Raw genomic sequence first — 15,915 nt, 5'->3', positions numbered from 1 at the left:
ATGTGCCCATTCCCCAGTGTCCCCTGAAGCACCTCCAGCTTCCATTTGTCATTCCTGGGAATGTGGTGGCGTCAGCAGTTATGTCTCAACCTCCACCGATGGCACCACACCGCCACTACAAGGATTTTCAGCCGCGCCTGAGGTCACCCTACTCCGTTATTACAGTTTTTATATCTTCGACATGATGGATAATGATAACGCTGTTGCCCTATTTAGTCTGCTGTGGCAAACACGCTCACGCATTTGTTCATTCACTTGCATTTTTATTTATGTGCTGGCTCACTTCTCAGAGATATGTTATCCACACTGGTGCATTTTAATGCCAGGCCTGAATTCACTGGACAGTTTCTATTTCAGATTGGTAACCTGTTTATGGTTATCAGTGACTCTATTGTGCAAACATAAAAGAGTCAAATGTACAATCTGACCCAGGTAGCCCAAATGTAGTTTTCCATTGTTGACACTTTGACTTGTATTGGCATTTAAAACTAAATCCCTTTTATTAGGGTTAATAAACATTTTACATTCAAAAACATACAAGTTGGTAAAGTTGTGTTTACTGTTAAAATGTACACAGAGCAAACTAACCCACAGCTCTGTAAAAACATTTATTGATTCACTAAGTCACCAGCCTTATGGAGCCCCAAGGTTCATATTTTGGAGGATAAAGATATATATTTTTACCCTGCAATGAAAACATATCATGTTAGTGTGTCTTGCTCTTTGCCATCTGAAAGTTGCACAACAGAAACCAACACAAAAAAGTTTAAAATACCAGTTACAGATCTGGTTAGGCCAAAGGTAAAATCACATTTGACCTTCACAGTACTAAAAATAAATATGTATAAAAATAACTAGTTAGTTTGTACATTTAGCTGCCAAATAGAGAGGCGCTATAAACAGACCTCAGAATCAAGTCCATTTAAATCAATTTGTATTCATAGCACCAAATCACAACATTAGTTATCTCAAGGCACTCTGGACTCTACTCTTTATAACATTGATTACAGAGACCTGACAATTCCCACCATGAGTAAACACTTGGCAGCAGTGGTAAGAAAAACTTCCTTTTAAAGAGGCAGAAACCTCGAGCACAACCAGACTCAGGGTGGGCGGCCATCTGCCACTGAGTCTCACCTCGCCCATCGTGGTTGGTAGGACAAACCCAAGTCTCAAATCTAAGCAGATACATGAAAGAAACAAATTCATTCTATTAGCATCATGGACACAATAAAAAGACACAAAATCGTATACAGTATTCAACCAGAAACAGATACTGTGCAGTGAAACGAAACCTTGTTAAGTTTGGATTTCCACCAGAAAACTTTTTTTGTTTTTACTGGGCGGATTCTGCTCACGAGCCAGAGATGTGATTTGTATGAAAGGATTAGTACATAATGAAGAATCACAGCAGCTGGTGAGAGGATGATGAGGCCTCTGGTAACTTGTTGAGCAGCAAACAGTGGCTCCTCATTTGAAACTGAGCTGACAGCTCCGCTCTCTTCCCTCACAGCTACAACACAAGCCGACGGAAACACAAAGCCCCACGGCGGCGTACACCGACGACGATCTAATAAATTAAACTCAATTAATTACCATGTTTAGCATAATTTTGGAGTTTAACAAAGGTCTTTGTGGTAGATGTATGCATTACAACAATTATTCATTTTGATGAGCAGGGATTATAAATGAGGCAATTAACACGCTGTCAGATTGGAGGGGAAAGAGCCTGGCTGCTCATTCCCAGAATCCTTTTTTTTTTTTTTGCATGTAAACTTCAGGCTTCTGTGCAGTGGTGGCGGCTGGTGTCAGGCTGTCAGATGGAGGGGGGAGGAGGGGAGGAGGGAAGGAGGGAGGGGGTCAGCTGGGCGCCGGAGTGACCGGGACAGCAGTGCCTCCCACAGTGGACAGTTGACCCCATCAAAAACACAGAGCGCCTGAGTTAAAGTTGAGATGCAGCGTCCTTCTATCCTCTCAAGTTAACCTGATTTAACTCAACAACAACAGACACACACACTCTCTCACACACATACACACATACACACACAGGCTGCCAGCAAGTTAAGTCCCCAGGCGAGAGCTGGGGCTGCAGAGAGGGGGAACACATTAGCCTAATAAGGGCCATCTGGTGGCCATTCATTAACTTGACCATCCTTGAAGTCCCCGACCCAAAATGTCATTTTTCACTTTGCAGAGGAATCCGTTAGGTGACAAGACGAACTTGGGCCAAATTACCAAAGATGGAAAAGAAGAGCGAGAGCCTGACAGGGAGTGGGAACAAGAGTCGAGCCAGAGAGGGAAGTTAATTAGCTGCTACTGTGTGTAGTGTGGGCTGATCCAAAGCAGCAGTGACACAGTGAGAGGGGAAAAACACTTTAACCCAATTAACTGATTCTTCATATCGTCATACATCTGTTAAACAACGGTGACCAACATTCAACTATTCTAAATTTGACTATAATAAGACAAAATGTTAACAATTACTGATCTTTTTTGGTTAAATCCACTATAAGGTCTTCATAAGCAAAGACATGACTTGCTTTTCAAAATAAGAGCCCTGATCTGATGGCGACCTGAGCACAGACAGACTTGACACAAATAGACCTGAGGGTAATTAGTGAGAATGAAAAAAGCAGCAGCATGATGATCGATCATTTAACTTCATCAATTAATCAAAAGCTGCAGAGTAGTGCAATAAATGCCACATGAATTTACTGCATGTAACGACATAGACACTAAAATAATTTCATAACAAGTCTTGTTTCCACATCCTGCACCAACAATAAAACAAGTCCATAGATCAACAAAAGACAATGTTGTATTAAATAGCTGTCAAATTACAAATAAATACTCTGATTTAACAGGTAAAATCTTGTTTGATTTTACAAGGTTGAGTCAAGCTTTCACCATTTTACACAGTCTTGGGCTGAGCTCGGACAGACTCAGGTCCTGGAGGCGTCTCAAAACCACTAAGTAGAAATAACTGCATGTATTTGACACCTTAATAAAAAGACACTGACTGATATTCACAGTATGAAGAGCATCTCAGACCTTGACTGACATCATTTGCTGTGATGAGTGATTTGAAGATGAGTGTATGTGCTCACACACGTGAGGTAAAAACCCCTCGTGCAACAGGGGGTCTGCACGGCTTTAATCAAGCTCTCTGATTAGATGCATGGTGGTGAAGCACCTTTCTGTCTCATACCAAAACACCCCACAAGGTCATATGCAAATGCTCCTATTATTTCTCTCCATCTTAAATTCTTTCAAGTGGTAATGTGAGTGATGTGTAATTTTTTTCTTTTTTCCAAACCTCAGCGCTAAGCGGTTATTGCTGTAATGTTTTGCTCTGCAGTTCCCAGAGATCAGCAGCAAGGGGATAAATGTTTTCATTTCAAACATTCATTGCTATCTGGGCTCAAGGTTGTTGTGAATTTATGGAACTGTTTTTGGCACATTAGGCAATATCGTTTTTTGGAGTGTGACAGTTTTACATCATTAGTGCACGTTTGGAGCCTTATGGAGGTGAAATGTTGCACAACTTGACACTTTTTTTTTCATATATCCAAGACCTCTCCAAGACACACTTAAACACATATACACACACTCCAAGTTGTTTCTTACAGTATCATATTCTGCCAATATGTTCACATGGTGTAAATGTCTTGTCTCTTCATTAGGATAAAAACACACTAAGTCACTTCAATGCTGCCAGACCCATATGGTTGTGTTGTTGTGTGAGTGACAGTGATAGTGAGTCGTTGTGTGGTCTCATATCTTGTTGATGCTTCTACTTTCTTAATCTCTTCAGTGCCATTCAATATTGCTCAGTTTTTCTTCCTTCAACCAGGTCAAACACACATACTCCTACGTCCTCAAAATGACCTTTCAATTTCTGACAAAGTCTCTGTTAATGGTGAAGAAACGGGACTGAAACCCCAATTTACATGCGCTATTAAGATATGATGTGTAGTAGCCTAGTGTGCAGAACGGAAATGGACAATTTGGGAGTGTGATCGGTTCACGTCTGAAGCTCGTCAGGCTCAGCGAGGTCAGATCTCAGCAGGTGTAAATGCAGCGGCTGCAGTGTGAGCTCATTCTTAAGGAGTTAATCCAGCCAGCAGGTCACCTGTCTCCAGCTCTTCCTGTTAGATTAAGCTACCCGGCAGAAGAATGATGTCACGTCAAGGTAACGAGAGAACTTTAATACCAGGTGTAAATGCAGAGCTCCATGGATCACTGAGTCATTACTCACATCCCTGTTCAGACCTGCCACTGACTATAGGTCTTTAATGATTAAAGTGTATATATAAGTCTAAAACAAGAGGTCATCTTTTGACCACTTGTGATCAGATCTCACCTCCAACTTTATACAGTATGCAGATAATGTTAATGATAATGTTTAATTGGCTGATATTCCTCATATGTATATAAAACACACAATGTGCATTAGAGGCAAAACATTTTCCTGTTTTATTATTCAACAACTTGGAATATGTGAATTGGATTTAAAAAAATAACAAATAGGGCAAAAGCCTTTGATGAGTAATTACACTTTTCTTATCACAAGCTCCTGTCAGTCCTACAGTGTTGTGTGAATCAAACCCATAGAAATGAGAGAACTACAATCTGAATAAATATCTAGTAGCATCTCTAGTAGATCAATCAATGCAAGGACATCTTTTACTTTTTAAATCAAACCCAGACAGGTTGTAGTTAACCTGCACATTTTGAAGGCACAAAAGGTGTATTATATAAGCTGTAAATGTCTGAGAAAGATTCAAATCCTACAATTAATTCAGTCGGCCCCTGGTTGTCGATGGAATATTGGTCCTTCAGTGTGGCCAGGACTGGTTTACATTCACACAGCTGAAAGAATGTGGCCACCAGAGGCCTGGATCAACTCCCAATGCATTGTGGGTAAATTCATACCTGCAATCAGAGCTGTGTCACTTGTGATTGTAATACCAGATCCATATACTGACCCAAAGACATTGGCAGGTGTAGTGTTTACCGTCACTAAAGTTTACCATGCTAACATGCTAATATTGGTAAATAGTACACAATGCAGTTAGTTTTGCAGCTCTTTAGTTACAAACCACAGTATCAACACGTTGCACAGCAAGTTCAGGTTGTGGTGATCATGATGTCAGGTGGAAAGTAAACAGAAAGCTGTTGCATTGATTGACAACTAACAGTAGTGGACTTTACTGTAAATAGGTTTTTATTCATGGTCTTGTTTGTTTAAGGTTTGACTTTGTCAGATTGTAAGTGACTGTCCCCGTTACTGAGGAGTGAATGTAGCAGCTGTTTACTGTAAAAACCAACATGACTGACTGAATTTATATTTTCTCCAACACATTCTGCTTTTATACTTGATTTCATTTTGACACTGCTTTAAAAAACAGGAAACAATAACCGTCACAGCACAAGCTCAGATATATTTATATCTTCATCACTGAAGTTCTCATCACTGAAGTCTTGTGCGTAGCAAACCAAAGCCTCGCTGAAGACTTTAGTGCAAACATGCCATGCATAATTATTCCACTCACACCTGTTTGTGTCCTTGGGGATGTGTGAAAGCAAAACAGGTATTTTCTACTTCTCCTTAATGAAGCTCTTCCTAGGCAACAATCTAGGTTACCAACTGCATTTGCTCATCAGTGGCAACCACGTGAAGGAGAGATTCTCAGCTGGTTGGACACGAGTTTCAGGAAACAAACAAAAACAAAGAAAAAGAAAAAGAAAAAGAAAGAAAGAAGAAATCTCTCCTTCTCCTCTTCTACAGTATGATTGGTTTTCAAAAGTTCAAAGTTCACCTTCACCTTTACTGCTCCCACCTCACCAAAGAGACGACTCTCCATCCTAAAGAGAGATGTTAACAAGCTTTTCAAGAAGCAGAAGAACTGTAAAGCAGCTGGACCTGACACTGTTTCCTCATCTGTGCTGATGTTACCCCCAGCACCTGTCCTTCGGGATTGTAAAGAGTCTCAAACCTGAACAGGGGTTGGACCTTTAACCTAGATCCTCTGGTTAAGGTACAGTGTTATATTCAATTGTCCACCTTGAGGCCACAAAAACATACTTCGCTATACATATAGTTTAGCGAAAATATATATTGGAAGGAGAGTAGTGTGTAGATCAAAGCTATGATACATGATGAAAGTTTCTTTTTCAAACTTAGTGATCCAAAACAGGCAAAAACATGTTGGTTGTAGATCTCAGTAGCCTTTAAAAATTAAAATTTCCCTGTCAGACGTTGCTGTTTCTACAGACCTCACTGGGGGATAAAATAAAAATAATTTCACTGCAGGAAAAAGACCAAGGTCCTTCTGGTAGATGGTGTCCATGTTCATAGACCATTCACAACACTTCAATGTCCTTCTCTTGAATGTTAACTGTCTGCAGACTGAGCCTAGACCTTCAGAGGCTGATGACCGTCTTCTTGGTCTTGGAGGTGGATGAAGATCACCGAAGATCATCATTAAATCCTTGCACTCCACTTCCGGCCTGGTCCTGATACACACTGGAAGGAGATTTTCATGGTGGTTGGAGCTGCTGAGCTGCTTTATCCAAAAACTGGAGCTTATAGGAGCCAGGCTGGGAAACTTTTTGCCTTCCCCAACCAATGAACACCTTTTGTTTGATTTGTTGCCAGAGCCTTAGCAGAGATATTCCCATTAGTGGGGCCAGACCACAAATCGGCTGATTATCCCCCCCTCCACCACCACCTTATTAAAGCTGCAGGGAAGACAGCAGTGCAGCAAACTGTATTTACAGCACCAGGGATGCTCTTTTGTTCTCCAAATAAAGGGGTGATGCAGGAATGTTGGCTAATGATGGCACAGATGACCATCCCGGACCTCATTTGTAGTTAGCAGGCAGAATGAGGCATCACTCTCTCCCTCAGGCCGTCATCCTTTTACTCCCATCTCCCACTACATGGTGTACCTGCAGAGACATCAAAGATAGCAGGAATTAGCCCGCCTCTTTGAAGGTGAACAATACTGCAGTGATGTTAATTCTCTAACCTCCATCTCTTACTCTTTAAAGTCAAAGAAACTTCAAATGAAAATGTCAGAATCTGCCAAATGTGGCCTCAATTTTTTTTTTCAATTGAAGGACAGAAAAAGTTGGTGAAAAGAAGAGTATTTAGTTAGCGCGCCCTATATGAAAATCACTACGACTGACAACTTTTTTCTTAATTTCAGTTTCACAAAAGCTAAACCCTCACATGTCTGTGCCTGTTTTCACACATCAGGTGTTTGGCCATAGGCACAGCATTGAATCAGGTCTATTTCTAATGAGACAGATGAAGTGTAACACAGACCATGAACATCCACATGACCCTGACCTTGATGGACCTGTTGCCCCAAACCAAACCCTAATGAGTGACAGCAATACGACACATGACTTGTATTTTTTTGATACATCTAATTAGCTGGTTATAGCTCGACAATGATTCTGACAATGAGAGGTTTGTTTACTTGTAGACGTGTCTACTGCAAGAAAAACAGAAATAAAAGGCAGAAGAGAAGGAATCTGTGGAGAGGAGATAGAAAACAAAAACAATCCAGTTTCACAGGACTTTTTCTGTCCTGGCATCGTGAGCTCTGTGACTTTATATTTGACCCTGTGTTTGTTGAGGCTATCAGTGTGTCAGAGGGTTGATGCACAGTGTTTGTCCACAGCACACACACATATATCTGTGGAAAACTGCCAGTGTGTCGATAGCAAACACACACACACACACACTGCGGGGAAGAGCATGGCACGGAAAACAAATTGTCACTTCAAATTCCAGCACTTCTATATTCAGTCATTTGCTTTATTTCTGACTTTGACATGGGAATTGAGTGAAGTGTGATGTGAGACTGATTTGCTTCATCTCCTCTCACAAAGCTTCACAGTGTAAATCCTTATAGATCAGTTGCTTTGTTCGTCACAACAGAAACTCTAATCATGTACGTTTCCTCCTGAATTACTTGTCATAATACAACAACTCAGCATAAATCTGTAATTACTTTGAAAACATTCACACTCTAGATTTATGACAGAGGAAACCTGTAATTTACTGACTTCTTAAAGGAGCGGCACACACAGGCTCCGCCCACACAGGTGTTTTCACTTTTGCCTGATTAGACCTCTTGACACTTCCTCACTCTCCATGTTGCACATGTAAAGACCTTCATCGTTCTCACCGGTTCATTGATAATAAGTGCTCCAGCAGTGAGTCGGGATCTAATCAGCCAGAATAACTCACAGCATCTGTGAAGCTGAGCCACCCGTCACACAGGTGGCCGTCATTGCCAGGAAGTAGGTTCATTGGTAAGATGGACAGGGTGCAACTAATGCCTCAATAGCCTACACACCAAAATCAAATTGTAATATAAAGTATTTTAATAAAAAATTTGTTCAAATCTCAAAGACTTTATCAAAAAATCATTTCAAAAAACAATTTTGAGTTAAATTGACCTAAACTTTAGTCAGTTTCAGGAGCTACAGAGTTTCCTTGAGTAGCATTAGCTTCCCCCCAACAATACTTCAGCAAAATTAATTAAATAAATCACACTATTAGATATATATTTCTTCATCTTATTACTGCTATTAGAATTACATGTGTAGCAGTTGGGTCCTTTTCTTCTCAAAGGTGTGTCCATCTTTGTAGCATTAGCTAGATACATGCTAGCTGTTTCAGAAGCAGAGCAGGTCAGCTCAGACCAACACTAATTTATGATTTCAATGTGGTATTAAATTGAGTTTACAATAATTCATAGAAAATAATAATCATTTTATATCATCTTAAATAAATGTAATGTTTTAAAATCACATTTTCCTCACTTTCCTTCCAATTAGCTAACAACCTCCCAGTGTTCCCCTGGCGCCCCCTCAGGGGTCCCCAGACCCCACATTGAAAACCACTGCAGGATACTCATTATTGTTTGGTCATAATTGTGAAATAGAGAGAAGATTTTTAGGAGTTGAAGATTAATATTTCAGCACTGAATTATTTTAACCAATAGAAGCACTGCATCACTTTAACAAATTATGTGCACTTTATGATCCCTCTTAGCCACATACATTTTCAGTTTTAAGAGCAGGTAAATCTTATCAAACAGAAACATAGTGTGACCATGCTGCATCCATCTTTCTTCTTTCTTGTAGCTGGTTTCTGACAAAGTTTTTATCAGCCAAGTATTACGACACTGTTTTTGGACTTTGACTGTGGTTCTCTATCGTCTTGAGACTATCTCTCCACTCAGTTACATATTCCATATGTACGGGATATGACCCCCCCTGCCTGTCAGGGCACGTGGATATTTCTTTAAGACACACCGGCTTGCCCGGCCACGCCCTATTGCGTAGCTATAAAGCGCCTGCGCTGGCGTGTAATCACTGATTGTTTGATCTCCACGTTGTGTGTCAGGGTGCGTGTCACAATCCGAGAAATTACTACTGAAAGAGAAGCAAAGATATAGTGTGAATCCGCTTACGTGTGTGAGTCGGGGCGTCTGTCACTGGCAGCCTCCCTGGATTGCTGTATCCGAAGCTCTTTCTGTCTGTCCTTTTCAACAACAAAAAAAGAAAAAGGAAGAACACCATAGCCTGTCTGGTCCGGCCGGAGGTCCTCTGGCTCCCAGCGGCGGTGGCTGTGTTCTCCCGGCGTATCGCTCGCGGCTCGTGAGCTAACGCGCTCGGTGGATACACACGGACTGCGTCCGGCACTGTGCTCTCTCCCCAGCGTATTGCTCGCGGTTCGTGAGCTGACGCGCTTGGTGGTTGAGTACTGACTGGGTCGGCAGTGTCTCCCATCGGCGTATTGCTCGCGGCTCGCGGGCTGACGCGCCGGGTGGATTCACGGCGAACATCGTCTGTGTGGCTGAGCCGGAGCTCTTCGGCTCCCGGCCTCGGCAGCGTTCCTCACCGGCGTATTGCTCGCGGCTCGCGGGCTGACGCGCCCGGCGGCGAACGTCTGTCTCCCCTCTCTCCAAAAGTTCAAACACTCTCACCAGTCCCCCATCATAAGCGTACGGCTCCCAAGCAGAAGGTGGCCGGCACGCAGAGTACACTCACAGAGCAAAAATAAATCCCAGTTAGCTGCGGTGCTACAGGCTACCTGTAAACAGGAAGTGTGGTACTTCCGGTTTCCGGTCCCTGGTAATATGGCACGCCAGGAGGGTCATTGTTGTGTGGGTTGTGGGGTGGCAATGCCCCTAGAGGATGGGCATGATAATTGCGTGCTGTGTTTAGGACATGAGCATGCTCTGGTCTCAAGGGAAAAGCCTCAGTCATGCATGGACTGCTTTATTTTGCCTGCACGTACGAGGGAGGCTCGTTGTCGGTTTTTTGCCTCGAAACGGCCGGGCCCTCAGGTTTCTGAGGGACCCCGGCAGAAAACTGGCAGAACGGCTTCAGCCTCGGAGGGAACGGGGGAGTCTTCAGGTGTCTGGCAGACTCCATTGCTTCCCCTTCAACCCATGGTGATCCGGCCTCCACTCAGTTCTTTCCTGCCCCCGTCTTCAGGGTTGGACAGGGAGGAAGAGGCGGAGGAGGAGGACGTGGACATAGAAACAGTTGCCTCCTCCGACGATAACGACCTCTCTTGTGCACAACAAACAGCGGGCGAAGCCACAAGGGGGGAGCTAGCCTACCGCTTTGAGGCGGTAATGAACAGGGCCTCCAGAGCCCTGGGTGTTTCCCTCCCTGTAAATCCTATCACGGCCTCTAGGTTTGAGGATGAGGCGGAGGTGCGCCCGGCATCAACCCAGGTGCCCCTCCTACCTGATTTTAAGGAACTGCTGTGTCAGCAGTTCCATTCTCCAGCCTCTACCCACAAGTGGTCTGCAGCATGTCGCAGGTTTTCTAACATGCACGACAGGGACCAGGTTGCTTGTGGGACGCTTCCCCCTGTGGACCGAACCCTCACCCCACTGGTTTCCCCCTCCAGCTCCATCCTTGGCAACGCCACCTGCTCCAGCAAGAACTGCAGGGTCATGGATAGCTTGCTCGCTAAGCTGCACAAGGCTATGGCGGTGCAGACCCGGTTGGCTAACACTGGGGCTATTTTGTCCCTTTACCTCCGGGACCTGTCTCGGCAGGTTCAGGATGACACCAGTGTGGGGGAGGAGCTACAGACGGCCTCCTCATGCCTCTCCTCCGTGATGAAGGAGCAGGCTGAGGCGGCGGGCAGTGCTTTAGCGTCATTCTGGGTGGTTAGGCGCCACTTGTGGCTCTCTCAATCCCAGCTGCAGCAAGGGGATAGAGACTGTCTGCTTAAGGTGCCGGTGGAACCTCCCGCCATGTTCGGGCCCCATGCCACTGCTTTGTTGCAGCAGGCACAGGAGAGCCGCCGCTGCGCTAAGGAGGTTTCGGTGGGCCTTGCCAGGCGCGCTACAGGCCCAAGAAGGTCTGGCCCGTCTCGGTCTCATCAGGCACCGAATCCTGAGGCCCCGACATGGGGTCGTGGGGACCTCAGACTCCAGTTGGACGCCTCCCGGCAGCGTAGACACCGCCGTCAGACCAGGGGGAGAGGACCACCGGCTAGGGGGTCCTCTAAGCGCCCTCGGCCCTCCTGACGGTTATCAGGCCCTGGCCAACCAGCTTTCCCCGTCTGCCTCTCGCAAGGCGGCCTGGTTGGCCCTGGAGGCCGACCCATGGGTGGTCTCTACCATGATCCAGGGATACCGTATTCAGTTTTTGCGCCGGCCACCAGTAACACGGGTACCTACCTTTACAACAGTGGCCGATCCTCACCAGAGAACAGTTCTGCAGGCGGAGCTGTCTACTCTGCTGGAGAAGGGAGCAATAAGGGAGGTGGCCCCTGGAGATTGCCAGGCCGGGTTTTTCTCCCGCTACTTCCTGACCCCAAAAAGAGACGGGGGGCTCCGTCCAATTCTGGACCTCAGGGGGCTCAACCAGTATCTCCGTCCCCTGCGATGTCGGATGCTGACAGTCCCCAGGGTGAGGCAGGCAATCACTGCAGGAGACTGGTTTGCCACCATAGATCTCAAAGATGCGTATTTCCAGATACCCATCTGGAGAGGTCACTGGCGGTTCCTGCGGTTCGGCTTCGCAGGAGTGGTGTACGAGTTTCAGGTGCTGCCGTTCGGTATTTCTCTGGCACCGCGAACTTTTACTCGTTGCATGGATGCTGTTCTCTCCCCCCTGAGGCGGAGAGGTATCAGGATCCTGAACTACATCGACGACTGGCTGATTTGCGCGGCCTCCCAGGAGCAGTGCCGCCACCATGTGTCCCTGCTGCTGGACCATGTTCAGGGCTTAGGTCTGCGCCTGAATTACAAAAAGAGCAGGCTCGAGCCGTCCCAGGTGACGACCTTTCTGGGCATGGTCCTGGACTCAACGAGCAGCACAGCTGCTCTGACTCCGGAGAGGCAGCAGGCTTTCAGGACCTGCCTTGCCCTGTTCCAGCTGCGCGCTCAGGTCGACTGGGGCCTCTGTCTGCGCCTCATGGGCCTAATGGCAGCCATGGTGCAGGTGGTCCCTCTCGCCCTCTTACACATGCGGCCGGTGCAGAGGTGTCTGCTGTGTTTGGGGCTGTGCCCCCAGAGGTCTCACAAGACCAAAGTGTTGGTCTCTCGGAGGCTTCACGGAGCCCTCCAGTGGTGGAGGGTCCCCGAGAACATCATGAGGGGCCGGGCTCTGGGTCCAGTGATCTATCGCCAGCTGGTGTACACAGACGCGTCCACGTCAGGGTGGGGCGCCGTTCACGAGGGCTGCGGGGTCAACGGTGTTTGGACTGGCCGGTGGCTGGGTCAACACATAAATATCCTGGAGCTAAGAGCGGTTCTCCTCGCTCTGCGCCATTTCTCGTCGAGGCTGAGAGGTCACCATGTCATTGTCCGGACCGACAGCACAGTGACGGCCGCTTATATCAACAGGCAGGGGGGGCTGGGCTCCCCCGCCCTGTGCAAACTGGCAACCATTTTGTGGCAGTGGGCTCACCCGCTCTTCCTCTCGCTCAGGGCCGTGCATGTGCCGGGAGTGCTGAACTCCGCGGCAGACATCATGTCGAGGGGGGGTCCCCGACCGGGAGAGTGGAGACTTCATCCGGAGGTGGTCTCCGAGCTGTGGCGTCTCTTCGGCAGGGCAGAGGTCGACTTGTTCGCTTCCAGGGAGTCGGCGCATTGCCCACTCTTTTTCTCCCTGGGGAACGACAGCCCCCCGATGGGTTGGGATGCTCTGGCTCATCCGTGGCCCCGAGTTCTGCTCTATGCCTTCCCTCCCTTCACTCTTCTCCAGCCTCTTCTCCGACGAGTTCTGGTGGAGCGTGTGCGGGTTATACTTGTGGCCCCCCTGTGGCCCCACATGGCATGGTTTTCGGCGATTCCACCCCTGCTGGACGGGGCGCCATGGGAGCTTCCGCACCGGCGGGACCTGCTCTCCCAGGCGAACGGAGCCCTGTTCCACCCCTTCCCGGCAGGGCTCAGGCTGGTGGCTTGGCCCCTGAGAGGGACAGGCTCCTGGCCTTAGGGTTGCCGGAACCTGTGGTGGCAACCATCCAGCATGCCCGGGCTCCGTCCACGAGGGCCGCCTATGCCTACCGGTGGAAGATGTTTGCCACGTGGTGTGGGTCCCGCCAGGTAGACCCCCACTTGGCCTCAGCGCAGGAGATACTGCAGTTCCTGCAGTCCCAGCTGGAGGCACGGAAGGCTGCGGTAACACTGCGAGGATTGGTGGCAGCAATCAAAGCAGTGCGTATCCGTGAATTTGCCCTGAGTGCGGAGGACTGCAGCCTCATTTCCCGGTTTCTCCGGGGGGCCCAGAGACTTACTGTGCGCTCCACCGGTCCTGCGGTTCCTCCTTGGGACTTGGACATTGTCCTTGGGGCCCTTCAACGTCCCCCCTTTGAACCCCTCGGGGGGACTGATCTGAAGTGGCTTTCTGTGAAGACCGCCTTCCTGCTCGCCGTCACCTCGGCCAGGAGGGTGAGTGAGCTCCAGGCCTTGTCAGTGCACAGTGACTGTTGCCGGTTCTCCCAGGACGGTTCGGTTGTGGTTCTCCGCCCCAACCCGGCCTTCCTGCCGAAGGTCCTCACCGAGTTCCACCTGTCCCAGTCCATCGAACTCCGGTCTCTCTCCTCTCCAGTCTCTGGCGAGGAGCCAGAGCGGGGCCTGTCTGCCCTGTGCCCGGTCAGGGCCCTGACCGAATATATGCGGCGGACACGGACTGTCCGGAGGTCTGACCAGCTGTTCATCTGTTATGACAGAGGGCGTCTAGGTAGGCCTCTGTCGAAGGCTAGGCTGTCTCACTGGGTTGTGGACGCTATTCAGCAGGCCTATGTGCAGTCGGGGGTGCCTGCTCCACCAGGGGTCCGGGCTCACTCCACTCGGGGTGTAGCCGCCTCATGGGCCCTGTGGCGGGGGGCCTCTCTGGCCTCCATATGAAGAGTTCATTTGCAAAAACAGATAACTCCGTTTTTATAAATTTTCAAAAAATTAGTTTTTTCATAATTGTTTACAAGTGATATGGGTCAAACCAAAGTTGAGTGGGTTTGACTAAGGAGGAATGAAATAATAAAATGGAGGTATTTCAAAAAATAACCCTTTATTGAAAAACCTTTTTTTTTTCATTTATATTTTAGTTTTTGGGGCAAAAGCAGATAACTCCAACATTTGTTTTTTTCACAAAAACAGTTAACTCCATAATCCATTTTTTACCATTGAATATAATAAATGACTCATAAATAAATGAAATAGATACATTTATTCATCATAAACCAAGCAAGGAAAGTGCTAAAAAACAACAAAGAAACAAACAAACTCACGTACAACATGTAAAGTTCAGACTAATTTCAACGCTACCAGAAATCTTAAACACAGACCCAAAGAACTTTGATAAGCCATCAACATGTGGCTATTTGTTTTTTGTTTTTTTTTAATTACTCATAAATAAATTAAATAAATAAATAAATAAACAAACAAACAAACAAATTAATTAATTAATTCATCATACAACAAGCGAGGAAAGTGCTAAAAAAAACACTCATGCAGATCATGTAAAGTTTAGACTAATTTCAACCAGAAATCTATGTTCATGAAAAGAAATCATGTTGATAAGCCATCAACATGTGGCTTTTTTTAAATTACTCATAAATAAAATAAATAAATAAATAGAAAGATAAATAAACAAACAAACAAATTAATTAATTAATTAATTCATCATACAACAAGCGGAAAGCCATCAACATGTGGCTATTGTTTGTTTAAAATGACTCATAAATAGATAAATAAATTAATTCATTCATTCATTCATTATACAACAAGTGAGGAAGGTGCTAAAAAAACAACTCATGTACAACATGTAAAGTTCAAACTAATTTCAGTTATAATACTACCAGAAATCTCAAAAACAACCCAAGAACTTTCATAAGCCATCAAAATGTGTTTTTTTTTGTATTCAGCATTCGATAGTCAGTATTCAAAGTATTTTAGTTTCAGTGCTTATCATAAAAGAAACAGATGAGGTTCAACTTCAATATGCAGCAAACTTGCAAACTTGAAAACCATCATAAACAGGTAATGATGGACTGAGCATAGACATTTTGCAGTATTTTACATTAATGTGTCAGTGTTGCTATTCGATATTACTCAGTGTTACTAATAAAAAAAAAAAATAAATAAATAAAAAAAAAAGCTACAAGGTTCAAACTGCACAGCTCTTTGTAGTGCAATTCAGTAGTCAATGCTACAATGTTTTAAGTGCTGCTCTTTGTTTAGTGTTTCACACTATTATCCTTTGGTTTTTAACCAAGTATTACACATTTAGTACTGCATAATATTCTGTGTAATCTGCAGCATAACTCAGATAGCCTTATTCCTCAGCACTGCTTTCCTCTAAGTCCTGTCTGCCCACATCATGTCCTGCGTCAGCCAAGGCATCCTCATAAAATGT

The sequence above is a fragment of the Trachurus trachurus genome (assembly GCF_905171665.1).
Source record: "Trachurus trachurus genome assembly, chromosome: 20".
Lineage (NCBI taxonomy): Eukaryota > Metazoa > Chordata > Actinopteri > Carangiformes > Carangidae > Trachurus > Trachurus trachurus.
This window is presented reverse-complemented; position numbering follows the sequence as displayed.